The following is a 23,799-nucleotide window of genomic DNA, read 5'->3' as shown; positions in this document are numbered from 1 at the left end:
CTCAGAAAGCCCACTACGAAATTCGAAGGACCCCTTTCACCCTCTACAAATACTGCCAGCTAGAGGAAGAGGAACAGTCATTTGAGCAAAGCTAGTGCCAATCACAATCCCAAAAGACACAATCCTAAACACCATAGTCCCAAGTGTTGAAAACTCAAAAGATCAAAATCCCTGCAGTCTAAAGTTACATATATATAAAAAATCACAATCTCAAAAGACTAGAATCCCAAATGTTGAAATCCTGAAAGTCCAAATCCCCCAAATCACAATTCTCATGGAATAAAAGAGGCAATGTAGAAAGTTTTGACTGAGTTCTGGGGAAGGGGCTGGCATCTTTTTAGATGTACACAGAATAGCTGTATCCTATGAGATGCCCTGATACCAAAAGATGATGAAGCATGATTTGGGGTATATCTGTGAGAGAGTTTTAGAGATTAGTGTCTGAGTCTCAGTGGACTAGGTGGGGCAAGGTCTACCATGTAGAAAATGGATGTGAATGCATTGTCTGATAAGAGTCATGGCCCTAAAAGAAAGAAAGCAGCTATTCATCATGATGTAATACTTCAAAATATAGCTAATGGTTGTAAAAGTAGGCCAAGCTATGGACTACCGCCAGACAACTGCTTATAATCTATGCCTATAATATAGTTTTTCATTCTCTTTCGTTATTCTTTTCTCCCCATTATTTTACATTGTTGGCATGCTTTTTGCAATTTATAATCCTATGTATTTCAGATTTACATCACTTCCTATACTAAAGGATAAATTTGTATTTCTTGAAAATTTTATTTCTTGAAAGCACGTTATCACAATGCTGACTTTGTGTTAAGCATTGTGCATGTACATAAAAATGTTGAAACTTCTCAATAACTGAAGGAAGGTCATTTCTGTTCACTTGCATTTGTGAACAATTAAATTTCTCCAGATCTCATCTCTTTGGGCAGCTGTATGGTGATAGTGGCCTATTGTAGTTTTTGATCAATCTCTTCAAAAAGACTTGGTTGTCTTGTCAAGTTTCTCAGATAACCACAGTTATAAAGCTGAGCGCACACAATCACCAACCATAGTGACATGCATTTATATATTTTGCTTTTTGACTTATTTCTTTATGTGTAGAACTTTGTCTGCTCATAGATATTATACTCTTATGCTGTCACTGGTATACCTGAGTGTTTTGACTTGCAAAAAACATGAGTTATTATTGTCTATTTTATTGTACAAAGTGGACTATGCAATGTTCTGTCATGTTTTTATTTACTTTTCAAGTCAATCTCTTTTAAAATGTAAATACATACATTTTCACTAATCTTTATTATAGTTTTCAGAATTTTCTTTTTGGGATTTTTGATCCTTCTGGATTTCAGACTTCAGAGATTTGATCTTTTGGAATTTTAATTCTTGGGATTATGGTATTCAGAATTGTCTCTTTCAGGTTTATGGCCTAAGCCTGTGTAAATCACACATATAATTCTTTTAATATTTTTCACATATTTTAGATGTGCCCATGTTAGAATCACCATAGAAACAATGAATAATCCAAATGCTTTGAATGTGGCCATGTCCTATATTCTTAAACTGAGCTAAATATCCTAAACAATTCTCAAGATTCTAATTTCTAAATTTGAAAAAATATATACATGTATGTGAATTATAATGGTGCCTAGCAGATAGAACCCTTATAAACAGAAAGTCCTTCTGGACAGTAAATTACACGAGAGCAGAATCCTGTGGGGATTGTTGGCACTGAGAAGCAGAGCTGAGCCTGGAGGCTCAGGAAAGCCAATTAATTCTTGTCAGTGCTTCCTGTGGAGCTGGCAGATGTGGGAACTGAGGCAGAGAGCATAAGCCAATTGCCCCAGGTAGGAACCAATATTGTATATTGTTAAATACAAAGTCACAAAATAAATGTGCATTCTTTATCTAGACTAGAAATTACTACTCTATGTATATAACCAAGGATTACTTTGCATATCTGATTTCCTCATTCTCTCTGGTAGCCTCCCGGGCCATCTAGAAGTCTGGTTCATGTGGAAGCATCAAGAATCAACACGGGGACCCACAGATGCCCTCTCAGGGGGTGGCTAGACAGGAAGGGCAGAGCAAATTCAGCTATCTGAATGCATTTACAGTGACTCTAATCCTCTGAGTTTCAATTTTTTAGTAACTTTCAGGGAAGTACTTACAATAAAAATTGAAGGATTCATGGGTCACTATTTCTGGTCAAAAGCTAAACAGAAGAGGATGAAAATAAACAGAAACTATTGCATTAAATCACATGTGCTGATAAAATCAGGTTTTGTATCTACCAGTGTCATAGATCAGAAAAATGGATGGCAAATTCAGTAATGTTATAAAGAGTAGGTATTGTATTCTATTCTACTCTATTTTTAATTCTCTGGCAGTACTGAGGAACAGGATGACAAACATGACTTGCTTCAATCCTAAAATCCTGGTTCTTATCACTGATTCTCTCACATGAATGGAATCTATTCAAATTCGCAGCCTACTTAGGTAGCTTGTATTCTGGGTCTACTACAGTCAATTGTGACATTCTGGGTAAAAGCCACATCTTAGAGCCTTAATTTATCCATCTTTACCGTGGGGAGAATAATAGTTCCCACATTATTGGATCATTATGAGGATTACATGAGATAATATGCTTTAATCTCTGCCTGACACATGCTCAATAAATGAAAGTTGTTGATTTTATTATTATCTCTATTTTGAAGGAAGGACACATCATTTGCAACATATTGCCATCTGTCCATTAGTTTGTTTCTTCATCTTTAATGACATACTATCAGGCGAGTTTGGGCCAAAGGAGTTGACGATAGCTGACCCACACTCACATTGCTCTCTGGAGTTTGCCTTAGATTCGGAGGTCCCCAGAGTGCGAGAACACGGCTGTCTGCCTAATGCCACAGGCAGGTGTATGTTCATTAAGTACTTTTGAGTGATGCAACTGACATAGATCCTGTCATAAACTTGATAATGACTGCCTTGAGCATGAAAAGTTGAAATTTATCAAGACAATAGAAAAGGAGTGGCAGTGTCCAGTGCCCAGGGATGAGCTTCCTCTCTCTCTCGTGGATGCAGCCCATTCTCACTCACTAGGGTCGACACGAGGGGCCTGTGGCTTACCACCATACTTCCATAACTCAGTGAATCCTCTCTTACTGCTCTGAAATAGAAACAGAGAATGCCAGAAAACAGACTGATCATACCAAAAGGTTTTCTGGATACAGTGGTTGAATTGTTTCTACCTCTGCTTTCTAAAATTATAAAAGTAAAAAGTTCCATATACTGTATAGAGTATATGTGGCATAGAGGACACTATTCTTGTCATATTGAGGACATTATTCTTGTTATATTGAGAAATGTTTTAAAAATGGGGTGAACATATTTAAAAAAAAAAACTATAATAACAGTAAGAAGAGAGGTAAATGCAAAATTCAAAATTGAAAGCTGGAATCGGTGACCAGAATTGTGTCTGCATTCACCTTCCTCGATCCTTTGCCCTCAGGCTGCCCATGTGATGGATGGTGGTAGCCTGCACAGAAGTGAGGCTGAAGGCTTGTTCCCTGAGCACTCCTACTCATCTTTCCTGAGTGCTACACAATTAGCAGGCTCAGAGTACGGAGGCTGCGACACACTTGTCAACAGACTCTGCTGTGAGGGATGGATACGCCAGCAAGGTTCCAAGGGCCTCTATGTCATCTAAGGAACATTCTCTTTCTGAAATTAAGTGTCCTGTGGTTTAGCATGACAAATGGGCACTGAGAAATCCAGGTACATCCATTATTTACCAGTTTCATCTCTGTGATCAGTGAACAGAATAACATTTTAAAAAATGAGTCTGCATTCTCTAGCAAAAGACTCAAGCACAAGACATGCTTGGGGGTTTAAGAACACGAATGACCACTCTTCTTTCCCTGACTCTGCCTTATTTAAAGGTTGACTGTCAAAATAGTAGATTTTGCTTTGGGGATTGCGAAATTCATGTTTCATAAAAATGATTCATCAAAATGTTTTGGTTGTTTTGTTTTTCTCCTACAAAGATCCAGGGTTTGTGTTGCCTAGGAAGATATCCGTTCAGCAAAAAAAAAAAAAAAAAATTCTGTAAGGGGATTAACCAGCCCTAGCAGAAGGACTGCGGTTGAGGTCTATAGAGTTCCCAGAAGCACCTTGGAAAGCAGGAAGCCACAGAGGTTGAGAGGAGATGAGAGTGGAAGTTCTGCTGGGCCTGGGAGGGTAGCTGTTTTGATGTCAGTTTTTGTTTCACTATTTTGTTGTTGTTTTCCTGCTGTCTAAACATGGAAATGTGATTCTATGCCTTTCTTTAGGGAATAATCTTTGTTGTGAGGAAGAATGAAGGTGAATATTTATTTATAATTTACTTAGATCTTACGAAAAGTTCCTTGAAGCCCTACATAGATTTTCCATTGCTTTTTTAAATAACAGCTTTGGTGATATATGATTCATATAGCATAAATTTACTCTTTTAAAGTATACAATTTGGCAGTTTTTATATATTCAGAGTTATGTAACCTTCACCACTATCTTCTAACTCACCCACCTAATTGAGATGCATTCTACTCTTCATGTTTTCTATATAGAAAGACCACTAAGTTGCCTGTACCGTGCAAAGAGTTACATTTGGAACAAAAAGAAGGTTGTCCCTGAACATCTTTCTATTGGTCATTTGGTGACAGAATTTTGGTTTTTGATTTCAAAAGAGAAAAATAACTTTCTTATTCACATTTCCTCAATATTACAAATAAGATGAATAGTAGCAAAAAAATGCATTATAAATTTGCCCAATAATAGTGCTTTTTTTCCATTCCCCACATAGAATTATCTAGCTATTCCCCATAATTCCTCTTTATTTATAGACCTAAAATTTTTAGAGTAGATTTAGGTTCACAGCAAAATTTAAAGGAAGGTACAGATCTCATATGCTCCTTGCCGTATGCAAGTCTGACTGTTTGTATCCCCCATCCCCCACCCCAATTAATATGTCAAAATTATAACTCCCAAGGTAATAGTACTAGGAGGTGGGGCCTTTGGGAGGTGATTAAATCATGAGGAAGAAGCCCTCAGGAGTGGGATTCATGTCCTTACAAAAATGATCCAAGGGAGTTTGTTCACCTCTTCTCCCTTGTAAAGACAGAGAAGAGATGCCATCTATGAACCAGAAAGTGGGCTCTCACCAGAAACCAGATCTGCCAATGCCTTGATTGTTGGACTTACCAGCTTCTGCAGCTGTGAGAAAGAATGTTCACTGCTTATAAGCCGCCTGCTTATAGTCTCTTGTTAGAGAACCCTGGGCTGAACAAGACACAGCACAGCTGCCCCCACCCCAACTCTCAATGTCCAGAGTGGTACATTGGTTACAACTGATTAATACTACATTGACACATCATTAGCACCCCATATCTATAGTTTACATTAGGATTATCTCTTGGTATTGTACATTCTAGGGTTAGGACAAATGTGGAAGGATATGCAGCCAACATTATGGTATCATACAAGTATTTTTACTGCCCTAAAAGTTTTCTGGGCTTCACCTATTCATCACTGCCTTTACTGAAACCCCTGGGGATCTTTGTATTTTTACTGTGTCCACAGTTTTGCATTTTTCAAAATGTCTTGTAGTTATGATCACCCATAATTCTTTTCATATGACCTTTCTCCTTACTCTCCCATCCCATCGCTACCTCTGCAGCTAGACCCTTGCCACCTTCCACTGGGATTGTTTGGATAGCTTCCTAAGTGTCTCTGGCTTTCAGCCTCACCTCTTCCCACTCTGCATGGCCCTGTACATGGCCGACATATTCATCTTTCTAAAACACAACTGTCACCATGTCACTTCTCCACTCTAAACTTTTGATGGCCATCTTTGCTCACCATCAGGATTAGAATTCAGGATCTCCTTTCACAGGGTCCTAGCCTGCCTTGATGGCTTTATTTCTGAGACTTCTCAAGAAAGGCAACAAGTACACTAGGAGATTTCCAACTCCTGTGCCTTTGCTCGAGCCCTTCCCTCAGCTGAAAGGCTCTTTGGCTTCTCCTCAGTGAACTCCTACCTCCCCTAGTTTGCCCCTGTTATCCCATTTCTAATGCTTCCTTTCTTGTCTCTATCCCAAAGGCTGTGGGCATTAATTGGCCATTGGGTCACTGGCTTTTTGGCCTTTGCTGTCAGTTATCTTCTTCCATATACTTGTTGAGAACCATCGTCTTCTATGTCTTCATATCCTGGCATTTCTAGCACCGTGCACTGTGCTTTGTACCCTGCACAAGCTCAGCAATTACTGACTGAGTGATCACTTCCATGTAACCAACTGATTTGGTCACATTCAAGAACTTTAGAATAAATTTCACTGCCAGTCGTGTATTTATTTAAGAAGAAAAATTTGCTGAATGCTTGCTTATGCAAAGCACCAAAATAAAGGCTATGTCTACAATATACAAAGGTTTCCTAACCTAGTGTGGTACAAAAGTTACTACAAAGCCATTATTTATAACTGGTAGTTTGGGACCCCTAGCTGCCCTGGCAGTGACACTGGGTGGGTAACAGTAACCGTTGGAAGGTCATAGTAGAATCAGTGAAACCCTATGTGACACAACATATTTCCTGTTTCACCTTTCTGGTCAGGTCTGGTATTATCAGAACAAAATACAAAAGGACTCGAAGGGTTCTTTGAGGTCATGTAACATAACCCTCTGGCATCCCTAGGATCATATCCACAGATTTGGGACCAGTCATCTGCCAACCTCAGTTTGGGTACTTTCATTAACATTATCTCTCAACTTGCTCTGAATACCCACTTCTATGTGTTGTGGTTAACAGTCTATGCCTTGGAAAAAAATGCATGGCTTTGAATACTGACTCTACCAATTCCTAACTATGTGACCTCAGGCAGATTACCTAATGTCTTTATGCTGCACTTTCACCTGTTAATAATCAAGCTATCTGCAAGAGTGAAAGCTTCAAAGCTTCTAGGCTTCCATCCCAGATTTGTCTTTAAAATCTATTAGTAGAAGCAGATATTCAACAAATAATTAGAAGCAATACAGCACATAAGGACTAATCTTTCCAATATACAAGGAGCACTTGGAAATCAAGAAGAAAAAACTTTTTTAATCCATGTTTTTTTTTAAAAAAAATGGATGGAAGATGTAAATCAGCATGTTGTATAGAAAAAGCAATATAAAGGCCTTGTGATACAAGATTCAAATTAAAAAGATCCTGAAATAGCATTTCTCCTTTATCACATTGGGAAAAAAATTTAAGTTTGGCAATACATTCTTTGATGAGGCTAAGGAGAGACAGACATTTTCAAACTGGGAAGAGGATAGGAGGAATGTAATTGGTATAACCACTATGGAAGGCATTTTGGCAATTCCTTCCAGGAATATATATTTACAAATATATATTTACAAAAATATTTACTCTTGAATCAGCAACCTCACTTATAGGAATTATTCTATAGACATACCTGTGCATGTACAAAATGAATATGAAAAAGGTTATTTGGTGCAGCATAGTTTGAAATAACAAAATTTGGAATCAACTCAAATATACATCATCAAGTCTTGGCTAAATAACTACGTATTTCTACACACAGACTACTGCGTAACTGTAAAAAAGAATGAAGACAGTCTTCATGCACTGATATGGGAAGGGTCTAGATAGATATTAAGTGAAAAAGTAAGATTCTGAACATAGAGATATAAACCTATGTAAGTATATAAATAATATATGAATATATTAATATATTAATATGTGACTATAATGTATAAATATAAAGAATGCTAATTCTCACGTAAGAAAAGGGAGAATGAGAATATATGTTCAGATGCATTTATATCTGCATAAAGAAACACTGAGAGAATACACAAGAAGCTAATTATTAACCATAGAGAGTGGGGCAGGGTAGAGAATAACAAATAGAGGGAAGGTAAGAAGCGGGGACCAAGTGGGTAGGAAGGGAGACAAAGGGGAAGAATGTATGAATATATCACAATGCAGTCCAATATTACATATAACTATAGAGTACCAATTTAAAAAATAAATAGAAAGAAGACCAATAGAGTAGAGGAAGGGATCAGCAGGGAAGGAGGAGGTAAGGGAAAGAGGAAGGACTGGGGATTAAAATGGAGCAAGCTGTTCTACGCATTTGTGAATGGGTCAAAATGAATCCCACTATTATGTGTAACTGTTATGCACCACAAAAATAGAAGGGAGATTTTTATTGGGTATTTGTTTAAAATGCCCCCCGCCTTTTTTAACCAAAATGAATGTATTACTCTTTAAAATTTAACTTCACTTAAAAGAAAAAGAAAACAATATGGGGGGCTGGGGATGTGGCTCAAGCGGTAGCGCGCTCACCTGGCATGCGTGTGGCCCGGGTTCGATCCTCAGCACCACATACAAACAAAGATGTTGTGCCCGCCGAAAACTAAAAAATAAATATTAAAAAAAAAATTCTCTCTCACTATCTCTCTCTCTCTCTGTCTCTCACTCTCTCTTAAAAAAAAAAAAAAGAAAAAGAAAACAATATGGGATGACAACACCAGTGTTGCATAAGCTACAGGGAACCCCTAGCTCAGCATTCTTCTTCCACATGGCAGAGCTTCCAGGATCTAAAGATGGGTATGCCCCTCCTAGGTTCTCATGACTCAGGTTCAACCTTCTTCATCCTCTTTTTCATGTGTTGTTTTCCTCACCCTGTGAACAAACAGAAAACTGAACTGTACCTGTGCTTCACTCCTTACCTGGTGCTAAGCACTCTACCTGGCACATAGGATTTTGCTAGATGCATGGAATAAATCTATAAATGTGCTTCTAGGTACATCATATTAGCAACATCCAGGAGATGTGCTCCAGTTTGTCATTGTCTCTTAAATCTCACCTGGACCTGAGTATACTCTGAGAATGATATGGAAAGGCAGTCAGACTATTTTTTCTCTAGTTTTGATTCCTTTGATTTGAATTTCCTATTTTTCTTCTCACCACCCTACACTGATAGTTCATGTTGCATTTGTGACCAAATAAAATATATAGGTACACAAGTTGTTTTGTTGTTTTAAATAACTGTGTAATTAAAAAAATGTTCTCTTATGTACTGCATAAGTTTGAAAGATATTAAAGTCAGAAGCAAAGAATTTTCATGATATTATCTAAGACCTGCATCTATAATTTAGAACAGATTGAAGAAGTCCCTACAAAGTGTATTTACCTCAGTCTGGAATAGTCCACAAGAACAAGCTGTAGCTGGAGTTGCAGTCTCTCACTAGAATGAGAGGAAACATGTAGCACAGGGACATCCCCTATGGCACTGCTACCAGTCCACATCATGTCTTGACACCCCCCTCCAAAGTGCCTTCATTTCAGTGGACACAGACCTGTGCTGGAGGCCTGCATCCTCTACTGAAAGTCTTGCATTTTGTGCCAGTGTTGAGAATTCAAGATAGGTCTCTGGGATCTAAAATAATGTAATATTAATTTGCATGTTTGGAGAGGCACATAGAAGACAAATGAGAATGATGAGGGACAATGCTGTCAGGATGATGACATGACAGGTGACAGGGTGGGATGTGGGATGTGGTGTGGTATGGCATGCCATGTTGTGGCATGAAGAGCATGTACCACGGTACAGAAGGATGTGGCATGGTGTGAGGTATGGTCTGTTTGGGGTTATAGCATCCTGTTGTAGAAAAGTCACAGGTGTCAGAAAACTTGGATTGAGGTCCATCACCATCAAATTAATCATCTTCAATAAATCATTAAACTCTCAGGAAACCCCAGTTTTCTTACTCAAAAAGGGAAGATAACAGTAGCCAACACCTAAAACACATGTGTAGTATGTGCTCAATGAGATCATTAAATGAATTATCTCATTTCACCTATCACCTGTTTATGAGGCATGGTCTTAAAAATCATTTCCATCCATTGATGAAGAAACTGGAGTTTAGAGAGGTTAAGGAACTTGCCATCAGGAACACAGACAGACATGGCAGAAAAATCATCTTGGTACAAAGTTGACTCAGGAAGTAGTATATGTTCTTAAAAATTAAGTGGTTGTGACAAGAAAGTGTGTGCACAGGACTTGTATTTTTCTGAGAGTATTTCACAATGAATTTCAAAAACTCTTAGGCTGACCACCTTTTTGAGGTACCTGTGCACAGGAGATAAATTTATTTTTAAATATAATTATTATTAATTAACATTTTGCTTTTATACAGTATGTGCCTTCTTCCTCCAGTTTTCTAAATCTAACTCACATGTTCTGCTAGTCATGAGATATTTCCAAATTTAATTTTGGATTTTGAATATTTCTCAGTTTCAAACATGGAATATTTCATATTGGAAAAAAAAGGTCATAAAAGAAGAAACAGGCAAATGACGTCTTGGGACAACTTAGCATAAATCTAGAATTCAATAATCTTTGGTAGACTCCAAGACAAACTCTTTGACTTTGACAAACATACACACACTCATTTACATGCACTCAAAATCAAAATATATATAGAAAATTCATTCTATGAAGTGTACAGAAAATGGGTCCTAGAGGTAGCTATCCTAATCAAGGAAAGTGACAAGAAAGATTAATGTCCTTTACCAACAACATCATTCATTTTGTTCCTCTGAGCTATCTCATCTCTGAGTCAAGATAAACCATGTGTCTCCAGCAGGGCAATAACTCATCTGTTGTTGTGTCAGAGTTTGGAAATATTGATCCAAGTGACTCTGAGTGCTTAGTCAAGAGACTACATCAAGATTTCTTTTCTTCCCATTTCTTTTCTTTTATCCATAAGAATAAAAAAGTGCAATAAATAATAAGCAACAAGTTTAAAACACACACAATTTCTGACATTAATGCAAACTTTCAATTAACTGCATATTTTTAAGCATGTGATTACAAAATTGCATTCTCATAGTGTAACCTACATGACGATCAATAAAAATACCATGTGTTTTTAGGAATTTGGAGAAGGGTTACTATTGTGAGGAAAGTTAAGATTTACACTGTAGCTTTGAAAACATGTATGATTGTAGATAGGCAGAGATGAGTGGCAGGATGTCATTCGAAGGGCAGAATTAATAGCAAAGTTAAAGGTGAAACTGTAACAGGTATGAAGGAATCTGGACTCCAAGGAGAGATCTTGGGAAGTAATGGGAACCCAAAAAGTTGTCAGGATTATGGAGTCAGTGTGAGAGTATTAGAAAAGTGGTAGGAAACAAGGATCCAATGATTATTTTAGAGTTTAAAAGTGATTCAAATAATTAATCTAATAATTCCATCTAATGGTATATTCGGGTTTGGGGATTGTGTCAAATAAATTTGCAGATTTTTTTTTTAAATTACAGTGATTGCTATAAACTTATAAAAATAAAAGTACATAAGTTAAAAAGCATCCCTAACCTCATTCCTCATAAATAACAACACAATATTTGGGGAGCTATAAACATTGTATTATTTTCTATGTGAAAGCGATCATTGTCTTCAAATTTTGCTTCTTACTTGCTACATTATCTAGGATCATACTTCCATTTAGATATTTAGAGGTTTACCTTATATTTGTAAAAGTCAGCTTTTTACAAAAATAATGCTTTAAAATTTATTTAAGCATTCCCCTTCTGTTGGACATCTATGTTGCAGCCAGTTTTTCTGTCAGTATAAATAACCATATAATGAACATTCTTGGAGTATGTGACTTTCTGATGAGATTACTGAGGCTCAGAGATGTAAATATTTTTTAAAATATCTTTTTACTTTACTAGGCAGTATTTTTAAATGGCTTAGTAAAATGTTCTTCTTTGTGTTGAGCCTATATGTCAAACTGGAAGAACTAGGAAAAAATATAGCAAAGGAGGAGCAGGATTTAACAATGCAGAGATTCAGAGAAATAGTGGTTCCAGAAAATGCTATGAGCAAATAGAGGCCATCCATCATGACTTGCATTAAATATAGCTTGGAGCTCCAAGCTCCACAGATGGGTTAACTCTCAAAGAGGCTGGAGAAGGGTTCAACAGAAAGTCCTTTTACTACTGAAGTGCCTGGTTAGGAAGGTTTTGCAGAATTGAAGAGATCTGGGCTCAATCTTGAAGGATGTGAAAGATTTATATAGACGGAAGTATAGGGAATGAATTTGCAAGGACAGGGTGTTGATGTTGTGATGTTCAGGAAAACACATGCAGATAGTGATTTGAATTTCTCTGTATTCCATCTAAACTTGCACATCATCTTACAGTCACTCTTTCTGAAGAATCTAAAATGAACCTTTCACATTTAGGGCAAGATAGAAGTTGTTAAATAAGCCAGGTGAGAATAGTTAAAATAGCCTGGGTAAAACCATGAAAAAAAACAAGATCTTGCAAAGGATACTCTATTCCTTTGTTCTTAAGATTTCATAAAATGCAAGGAGAAGCAAAAACAAAATGTGTCCTGGAAAGAAACCAGCAACCAATTACTATGTCAATAATTCAGTATGAGCATTAAATTCTCATAGTTTTAAAAACTCCTAAAAATAATCTGCAGGACATTATTTCCTCTGATGTTCTATAATCCTGTTCTCTAGTCTGTAAGTCCTATAATAATGGCTGCTAAAGATTGTACTTTGTCCTAGTCAAGGACTGAATGAACAGGCAGGGCCACAAGCAAGTATTTTTTTTTTTAATTCGGTTAACAATCAGCTGAAATTTAATCTATTCCTCAACACACAGTGGTTTTCAAAATAAATCTTTCTTGAAAAGAGCAATTAGAAAGAAGAGAATCAATTTTTCTTTTCCTAAGTATGTGCAGTGAGGCTAGAGTCAATGTATATCTACTGTTTTATCTTTGTTTTTATTATTTTTGTCCCAAACTCACATATATTATTTAACACATTATTTTCTCTCTCTGGAAGTTGGTAAGATGGATGTTTTTATATTTTGGGGAAGAAAGAATTAAAACAGAGTGATCCAGTTGCCTGGTTTCTACTGGTTTTTATGTCAGATGACCACAGAGAGACCTGATTTTTTTTTAATGAATTTAAATTTTGTTTTAGAGAATTCTTTAACTAAAAATGCTCCAGTCTTCAGTTTTATTTTCTGAATGGTATTATCAAATTCCTATATTAGAATTTCTATTTATTTATTTATGTATTTTTATATCCTATGTATGAATCTTTTCTGCCCAACCAGAAGAAATAAAAGGCAATAGTACTTTTTGAACACTTGCTATGGGCAAGTCATTCTGCTATGTACTTGAATTCTCTGTCATGCCAACACATAAATAAATAGAAATTCTAATATAGGAATTTGATAATACCATGAAAACATGAAGATAGGCCTAGACTTAATAATGAGATGAAACACTTGATAATTTTCAGTATTTAGTTATTTCATTTTATTCATCTATCATCTTGATAGGCACTGAGTACCTGCTATGTTCTAGGTATCCATTCCAGTTTCTGGGGGATATAACAGTGAATGAGATAGTCTCTGAATCATGGGAGACAAAATCAAATAAGAAACAAACAGAAACACAACTATGCAGGCATGGTAGAGACTGCTAACTTTAATTTCCTTTTGCAACATCTCCTTCCCCAACCCCTGCCAAGGAATTTGAGCTTATGGCCACCCAGCTAAAGGCTATACTTCTAAACCTTCCCCTAGGAGTGGACACATACCTGAGATGTGAACAGAGGATCTGTGTTGCTTCTGGATCACATCCTTAAAGAAGAAACTAGTTGCTCTCCCTTCTTTCTTTGCCCTTCTGATGAGCTACACCATGAAGATGGTCTTGTTGAGTGAGCTTTAACAACATGGATGAAGGCAATAGGGATCTGGGGCTTTGGATGACTTCATGGGACAGACACTTCCTGACCACACACTACTTATGTACTGATAAATAAAGGAGACACTTCTAACTTTCCTGAGTCACTCTAATTTCATATCTCCTTATTATAGCAGTTTAGCCTATATTCTAACCAACCCAGCAGACAAATAAAATAATTGACAATTATAAGTGTTCGGAAGGAAACAAGTGGATGAGACAAAGAATAAAATGCAGGGCTGGGATTATGGCTCAGCGGTAGAGTGTTCATCTAGCATGTGCAAGGCTCTGGGTTTGATACTCAGCACCACATATAAAAAATAATAATAATAAAGGTATTGTTTCCAACTACTTCTAAAAAAAATAAATGTTTAAAAAAAGAATAACATGTAGTGAGTAGGGAGGAGTAGATTACTTAAGATACTCAGGCCTCTCTACAGAGGTGACATTTAAGTTGAGGCCTAAGAGATAAGAAAAGGCCATAGATAACTTTTTGGTTTCCCTATGGTACCTCTTTTAGGTCTTTCTCCCTCTTCATGCTTTGATTGCTTTGTTCTTCTTACTCTTGCTATGCGCTAGGGTGCAGATGTATCCACCCGGGTGAAAATCCTGGGATAGACTCATTAATGGAATATGTGACCTTTCTCCATGGTTTTGCCTTTATGTGAACAGCTCTATACATCAGTTAACAGCTAGCTTACTGAACAGCTAGCTGTCTGCCTTGCATTATGGTCACTTTATGCTAGGAGATATTTGAGAGCAAGAATGGTCCTATTATCTTTGAATCCCTAGCAGCATGCCTAACATTTAGGAAGAGTTCAATACATTTTATTGAATCACCAAGTTTGCTAGGTCTAACATCAAATGCTCAAAAAACATTTTTTTTTCTCATGAATGACCTTATCTGGATACAGATTTTCCTTTGGCAACATCAGGATAGACCCTCCGAGAATTTGTATATTTTAAAACAACTTTTTCAAAATATAGTTATGGTCCAGTGGCTCAAATCAGAATATATGTCCTCACTTGGGCCAGACGACCAGAGGTAACCAAGTTGTGGCCCTGCCCCTAGAATGTTGGATGCACCACGGCCTTTTACCTGGTCTATTGATACCACAGAGTTCTGGATTATGTTTAGAAGGCTGAACAGCCCTGAACCTTCATTACCTACTCCAATTTCAAACTATCCATGACTTAAAGATGGAATAAGAGGAGGTAGTTATGGGATGACTGTATGAGGGTCCTGAGTGAGCACTGTCACTACATGCTAATATGGTTCTACTCCCTTCACTTAATTTCATGTGTCTCATTCTTTAAAAAAAATTACACCAACCAATAATAAGAATGAAAATAGCGGGACTGATTTAACTTTCCTATGTGCTTAAGCTCTCTGCCAATAGCTGCAATAACTCATTTAAGTTCCATAATAACCCCATGTTGTACATGCTGCTGTCATTCCCGTTTATAGGCAAGAATTAGAGAAAACAAGTGACATGAACAAAGTGTTACCTTTCTAGAATGACCAATAATCTCAGTTCACTCAGGATCAATTATCTCAGTTTTCCAGAATATAGTGTTTTCAGTGCTAAAACTGGGAGTTTGGATCAAACTGAGGTGCATGATTCTTCTTAGAAGTAGGCAAAGAGGAATTTGAAGAATGGTTATTGAATTCTAAAGCAATTACTTTTAAAACTATTATGTTATACTGCTTTTTTGTAAGTGTTCACTACTAAATAGAAGGAAAGTTTTCTCTAGGCTATCTATAAATGTTAAATGAAAATAGTGGTAGCAAGAAAGTCTTTTACGTGAGGTTATGTCATTCTGCACTGCAATCTCTATTTAAGGTGTTTTTCAAAACACTATTATCAAATGCACTTTGAGAAAATGTTTTTTTTTTAATTGGGCACCTGGATAAAGTCAGCATCGATCCACAGCAAGTATTTCTGATGCTTAAAAGCACTTGCCATGTAATACAAACATGAGTATGAAAAAATTCTACTAAGTCTCCATAGAAATGAAACACATTGCATGGAACTTTCCCCCATGCTGAGTGCTTTTGCCTCTAGAATTCTAGAATAATTGATGAGAACTGTGCTGGCAACCTGAAGGAGCAGGACTTGGCTCCTTGCAGAACTGGTCCTATGGTAGAATAATTTGAGATAGAAGAATGCTGAAATGCAGTCTTGTAAGAATTGTCAAGCAGATTTTGTTTTTCATCAAGATTAAACTGAAAAAGAGTTAAGATTAAAAGTGTTATTATTCTTTGACTTTATCAAACAGAAATGTGCACAATCCTTGGCAACACTGAAGGCCTAGGTGCCTTGTGGCTGGTCCAAGGGAAAGAGCCACTTGGATTCTTCGTGTGGTCACAGAATCTGTGATGAACCCTGCATTAACAAGCACATCATGACTCCAAGGTAAAGAAGAAAGTCAGCCCCCTGTCCTCCGGGAGTTTACAGTTATTGGTGACCTCTGTGACAAAAGGTGATGAACAGAAGACACAAGGATAGAGAGAGTGCTGTGGGGATGGAGGGGAAGGTGGTTCCTGTCTGACTTGTGAGATGTGGAGGAGTTTCCCAGGGAAGCTGATGTTTTGGTGCATTGATATATACAACCAGAGATATGAAAAATTGTGCTGTATATGTGTAATAAGAATTGTAATGCACTCCGGTGTCATTTATTTTTTAAAAAATAATAAAAAAGAAAAAGAATGGCAAAAGGAGGTGATAAGGAGCCCTAAATTCCCCAGGAAGAGAATACAAAAGGAGCAAATTCATGAGAAATTCAAAGTCTCAGGAAAAAGAAGTCTGTCTGGGTAGTTGATGCTACATATCACAGCACAATCAAATAAATAAGCCAAAAGATGAAAACAACATAGAATTGGGGATTTCAAAGATTAATACATGATTTTGTTTTGTTTAGAAGTTTGGTCTTTTGGAAATGCATCTGGTTTGTTGTAAGGCCAGTTTAATATTGTCAAACTCTACTCATTTTTATGGTTCTGTCCCAGAATTTATAATTGATCAAAAAGAACCTTTTTGATCAATTCAAATTCAAAAATAAAAATTATTTAAATATTCAGATTCTTTATATTTTCAGGCTTATTTCCTCGAAATAATTTCCCTGACATTTATATAATAAATGTATAATGACTGAGCTTTCCTTCCTATATCAGAGTTAACTATCACCAATACAATCTGTGTTTCAAATTCTTTCTCTAGTAGCTGTGATGTGTTTCTGATGACCATTCCCCAGCTGACATTTGGGTCTCATATGTGCAAAATGGTTGGGTTAAAACAGAGAGCTGCTCATGGTTGTGGAATCAATAGAAACCTCAAGCCTCAGCAGAGGTTCCCAGTGGACTTCTCTCCAGATGGGTTGGCTAAGAATAAGCAAGAATTGCCGGTAAACCCATCAGCCTGAACTTTGTGTGAGAAGCATTACTTTTTGAAGGTGCCAACTTGGCTCCTTAGCTTTTATAAAATCAAGAGCCAAGTGCATCTGTGAGGTATGTGAATCATAAGCATTCACAAAATGTCATGACTAAATTAAGTCTTATCATCAAATAGTATTTATTAAACACCCACATCCTGCATACACATGGCAGGGTATGAGGTGCATTAGCAACAGAGCACTCGATCTTAAGCTGCAAAAATACTTCATAATAAAATACCAAACAGCTGCTGCAGGTCATAAAGATATTCTCCTACTGCAAATATACCCACCATAAATTTTAAATAAACCAAGGAATGGAGTAGCTTCTTCCATATGGTGAAGTTCTTCACTGAAGTGCTTCATGTTCAGTTATCCTTATCAGTAAATAAAAGGCTTATATGCAATTCCAATTATGCTTCTTATGGAAATGACAAGACATTCCCAGAAGAATTACTCATGTATGGATTCACATCATTTTGCACTATGCTTTTAAAATTATGAGACAATTAGATACACAATAAGAAGCAATGTCTACATTTAAGTTATGAAAGAACCATTTTACTTTAGACTCCATTATACTATTCAATATTTATTTCTGTTGCCTTTGGTAATTACTTTTGAGAATATGTGCACAAAAATTTCATAAAAGCTGAACAAATTGAACATTTGAAGACAACCAGCACCAGTATTACTTTTTATATCTAGAGGCTGAAAGCACAGGCATCTAACTGAAAAAACATTGTTTTTTTAGTTGATCAACTGGTGTTTTGTCTACAGAACATTAGAAAAATCTGTTTGTTTTTACACCATGCAATTAACTTTTTAAAAGCTTAGCTGTTGTTTATATCTCTTTTGAAAAGCTCCTGAAGTGATTTTAAATCTGTACAGATTATGTTATACCCTGGTAGAATTTTTTTTAACTCCTTACTCATTTTCAAGTTCATTGTTCAATTTATCTACAAATACATATAAGGTAATTTGAGTGCTATAAATGAAAGTTGAAGAACAGTTTTCATCTTTTTAGAGTAAATTCCATGACACCTGAATTCTTCTCTCTTTCCCCAAGATTAAAAATAAAGGAAGTACAGTAAGAGGAAATCTTTGCTTTGGGCTCATTTCTTAGCTAACATGATGCTAAATCATAGAACTATTACTGTGCATCTTTAAGGTGCTCCTTTTTTATCTTTTTTTTTTTTTTTGTGGCACTAGGGATTAAACACAAGGCCTTGTGCATACAAGGCAAGCAGTTTACCAGCTGAGCTATATCCCCAGCCAGAGGGTGCTCCCTTTTTGCTATGAGAAGAGCCTTTTCTGTGGAAAAAACCACTAATCTCCCAAGATGACAGTCTTTGTCCTTCATTATTTAACATCTCAAGTTCTCAAACAACATGGGCAACTCACTAAGAATATCCTTATTAGCCAACAAAGAACTCTAGTTTGTCAATTTAGAGATGGGAAATTTGAGGGTTAGAAAAAAAAAATAAATGATACAACTTATGTGGCTATGATTCTATGATACCTCTGAGTGAAGCCCAGGTCAATGGCCAGCCTGAGGATGGAGGTCTCATGTGCATCATTCATCATTCTCCCTTAAATGAGGCTCAAGATTTGCCCATCTTATACTGTATTCTGTCTCTAATGGATAATGTGAACATAAAATAGCAGAGCAATTCATTTCTGATGGCTTGACATAAACTTATACAATGGCAAATTTTTTCACTAAGTATAGAATTCCTTACCTTAAAGGAGTCCATAAATTAGTCCTTAACTGTATTATCAGTTCCTTGAACATTTCATTTGAAGTGCCTTCTCGTGCAAAATCCCCAAAGATAGTGAAGCAGAAATCTATGACATATATATTTCAAAGTATTTTATCCCACTAGCTAAAAACTATTACCAATCTTAGTTATACTATTAAAAAACCCTCTCATTTATTCATTGTCATTGTGAAAACACTATCTTATTAAGTCAAAGAAACAAAACTAAAGACAATACTATAATAATTTACTATTGTAACTCCAAGAAATGAGTAACTACTATGCTTATAATGTATCTTCTGGTGTTAAAATCTCATTTCTGATAAATAAATCAGTTCCAAGAAGAGAGAACTCACTTCACTGTAAACTATAACAATGTTATAGTATTTCCATCAAGTTGGTCTCCTAAAGACAGTGTCCCCACCTGAATGACCAACTCATATCTGAATACCTCATGTTCAATAGGTGCACTGCTGTTTCTCATTTATTCAAGGGATGCTTTATCTTGGCTTTTCGCTCAACTGTCTTGCTTCCTGTTTCTAGAAACCCTACTTTAAAAAAAAAATTCAGTTGTAGATGGACACAATATCTTTATTATTTTTTTTTTATTTTTATGTGGTGCTGAGGATCAAACCTAGTGCCTCACATATGAAAGGCAAGCCTCTACCATTGGGCTACAACCCCAACCCTCTACCCTACATTTGACATAAGAGAACATCCTTTAGATTCTAACTTTGGTACTTTCAGGAAGAGGCATCATAGCAGGAGGATGAAATACAGTGGCTGAAACCAGAACTTCAGGTTATCTGAGTGTTTGATTCATATATGTCTCTCTTCCTCTCTTTTGTGTATAGGAGAGAATTACTGTTATTTCTCTGTTATCAAAGGATTAAGATAAACCTACATCTGAGTGTGCCAGACAGAATGTCAGATTTACAAATCTTAGGCAAAACCCCACAATATGGCAAAATACTCTATAGTGAACTACCAATTCCTCTTAACTGAAGAGGCACTTTAAATATCATAATAGAATTAGAATACAGTGTGACTGCTGAGTTAATAAAGTCACAGTTCTTCGTTTTGCTGTGGCAATGAATGTGAGTTTCTTATTAAACTCACTTTAAAAACTGCTGGGATTTTCCCCCAAAACATTCTGTATCCCAGTTGGCATAATGTGGAATCAACTCTGAATAAAAAGTGCATAAAAGTGATGTACAATCCATACAACATTGTACCGATTATTATAATTGGCTCTGAAGTGCTGGCTTCTTTCGACCTCTGCAGTTTTAGTTGTGTCGCCTGCTGTTTTAGCTGTGTCAACATGGGCAAAGTTGAGAGCTGAAGTAATTAGGCCAATAACTCAAGCCAAAAATATAAATAAACTACTTGGCAATCTCACTCCACACTGATCAAAGTCAGTCCATAATAGCCCAATTCTTTGTGTTGTTTTTTCTCCCCAAAGGTCTAAAATAAAAACATGAAGTCAATGAGATTCAAGTAATTTTCATCTGGAATCTCATATGCATACTCTTAATATTCCCCTCTGAATGAAATCCCCCAACATGGATAGATCTGACCACAATAGTTGACCACTATCATGCTTGAGATTGGAGACATGTTGTGATAAAATCAGCCAAGAGCCATTCCATTGATCATCCTCAAGTATCTCTACAAGGAGACCACAGGAATGAAAGTAACTTCTTGGAAAAATTTTCTTGATAATTAAAACACCATCTTTTTCACATTAGTTGAAGAGGCAAAGACAGCCAAGTAACCACTTCTGCGTGACTTTACTGAATTAAATTTCGGGGGGCGGGGAGAATGTTTCAATAACAAATAGAAATCTCCTTCAAGTCTATGGCAGAGATGGGTAGCTCTCTACAGATTCATGTCACACCCCTATAGAATAAGATGTGACAGGGATCCAGTGCCTAACCAGAAACTACATTTCCTGACTGCCTTTCCAGGTGGGGCCAGGTCACTAGTTCTTACAGAAGTGAGATGTCACTTCTTAGCAAGATGGTTAAGAAGTTCTTTCTTGATTTGGTTCACTGACTGAATGTCTCTGTTGCATGCAACTCTGAAGACCCACACATTTAAAGATGGTAGCACCAAGATATGGAAGGAGCCTGGTCCTTACATCACCATTTGAATACAGCTGTCTGCTCATTAGACTTTACCTGAATGAGAAAAGATGCTCTATTGTGTTTGAGCAATTAAACATTCTTCACCATTTTTTTCATTGAAACAACTAGAATTACTCTTAGACAAATTCTATACCAGCATTTCAAACATGATGCATTTCTCTCAGAGACATTCTTCACAAAGCAGTGAAAATGATGGTAGTTAATACTTACAAACTGCTTACAATGTGTCACATACTGTTCTAAATCCTCTACGCACAGATACCAACTTACTCCGTCCTTATTCAATCTTATGAGGTAGGTACTATGCAACATCCCCATTGTATGGATAAGAAAATTAGGCATGGTGAGAATGAAGTGTCAAAGAAACAGTGGCGTTAAGTTGGACTGAAACAACAGGTGACACATTTCCAGACCAAAATGAGATAATTCACACTTCACATTTTACATGACAAATATGAATATCTCTATATTGATGTATATTTTAATATATTCTGCAGATAGCCAATACAAATGTTATACTGGTAGTCTAGTTTATTAAAAAGACCACTCATTCATAAAGCAGCAAGTTCTAATAACTGAAATAAAGAAGAGAAGCCATTTGAAGTCTGAACTCTTTTTGCTCACAACAAAGAATAAGAATGTTTAAACTGGGGGTAGCCAAGATTTATTAATACAAATAATATCCAATTATTGAAAAATGTAAGAAATTTGATTCAATAGGATGTCATATTAGGATAAGCTTAGGTCATTTCTGTCCCATTCTTTTCTATACTGCAGTCAACAGCCTACTGAGTTTTGAGAATAAATACCTTATATCAACACTCTTAAAAAAACATTATGATGTTGCTGAGCTATTGTACTTTTGTCAGGTCCATAGGAGAGAAATAGGAACCAACTTCCTCCTAAAGTGTTGCAGGGCAGGTGGCTACCCTCTCTGGCCACTTACTACTCCCACCCAGGAGATGAGGCTGAGCCTCCCTCTGCTGGGTGGGACTAAGACACTTCTAGCTGCCCTCCCGTGGTCTGCCTTTCACACTCTCTAATCCTCTTTTGGAGTTGCACACTGCTGCTCTCCTTCATTGAGTAGAAGGCTCTACTAGACATCAGATGGAAAATCCATTTCAGAAGGAGAAGAAAGAAGCCCATTTTCCACTCCCAAGTCCAGATTTTTGCCCTCTGACCCAGTTTTACTAGAAATAAAGCAATAATGTAGGCATGTGACTGGATTGGTTTAGAACTCAGACAGAAAAAAAGTGAGATTAATAGGCATTCTGAAACTCTCATAGCTATCCTAACTTATTTGTTGAATTATTGCTCCTAAAGGGAAAGTAATCCACATGCCATCACTGACAGGGTACAATGGGTGAGTTTTCATCATGGGTGACATGCCCCTCAATGAGGAAGATTGAACATGTCAGGATGAGTGAACATGGTCCTTGAGGCATGGGAACCTCTGTAATGGAATTGCTTTTGCAGAAATATGCAGACTTTTCTGCTCTGCACTCTTGTCTGATACCATCTTACTATAGGAGAGCAGATGCTGCTTATCACTGTGATAGGCATGATGATTCCTCATCCTTTCGGCATACTCTAAAGCCCTTGGAACTCTGCTTGAGTTTTGTGTTGACCCTTCACATTGTCCTACAGACTAGACTCTTTATTCTCAATACTTTCCTTGTCTCCAGTAATAGTTACCCTCCACGGGAAAAACTACAATGGAACTATTATACCATTTTAGAAATATTCCTATTAAGTTTGTGCCCATCCTCTGGCTTTGTTGTCTAAATGACCTTCTATTATGACCTGTCAGTACCTATAGCTGCTCTTTCTTCCCTTGGCCATAAACTTGGTAGCACTCTTTCCAAACACTCTCTGGAATGCAACAAAAGTCTATGATGGCTTCTTCAGCTGAAGGAAGTTTCAGTGCTGGCCTCTGAATCAGGCCCTTTTGCCTTCTTTCAAGAGTGCTCTTAGTATCAAAGGGATATCTTCCCTTTAGGGGAAAAAATATGAGCATATGATGAGATTGACACTATGTTTCCAGAAAAACACCTTGACCATTTTTCCTTCTGTTTGGTTTCTAAGTCTTGGGAAATCGAAGATGGGGAGAACTGAAACAAGGAAAACTAATATTTATTTCATGTCTTTCCTGTGTCAAGTTAGGGCTGCAACATGGAGCACCCATATGTCTCTTTAGCTTCTCCTTGCTCCTCATTCACTCTTGCCCTCTGATCCCAGGCACAATGGCTTTCTTTCAGTTCCTTGATTATGTTCCTCTCATAGGAGTTTGCATGCGCCATTCCCTGCCTGGGAAAATGCATTCCTCCCTCTTCATCTAAAAGCTCTTCTTCACCCTTCAACATCACTTCCTCCTGAAAGGCTTCTCCAACTTCTCTGATTAGGTCAACACTTCTATCATAGACTCTCCTGGGCACATGAGGCACTGCCTCAAAGTGACATTTGTGGTTTTTATATTTATTCTTGTGGTTCTTTTATTTTCTCTAAGTAGACTGAATGCTTCATGACTGCAGGGGACCATGTATGTTCTGCCTCATCGTGGTAGTGTAAGCTATGTGTTGGATTAACAAATGGCTTTCTTTAATTTTCAGAAAAATCCTGTGCTATAGATATTTTAAA

At 36.9% G+C, this 23,799-nt stretch overlaps 1 protein-coding gene across 2 annotated transcripts in view; it reads right to left on the bottom strand.

The window, feature by feature from the left end:
- Positions 1–23,799, bottom strand: part of Rtn1 (reticulon 1) — a 214,965-nt gene that overhangs the window by 112,463 nt on the left and 78,703 nt on the right. The window lies entirely within an intron of this gene.

This window comes from Marmota flaviventris, chromosome 2 (genome assembly GCF_047511675.1).
Source record: "Marmota flaviventris isolate mMarFla1 chromosome 2, mMarFla1.hap1, whole genome shotgun sequence".
NCBI classification, from domain to species: Eukaryota; Metazoa; Chordata; class Mammalia; order Rodentia; family Sciuridae; genus Marmota; species Marmota flaviventris.
This window is presented reverse-complemented; position numbering and strand designations above follow the sequence as displayed.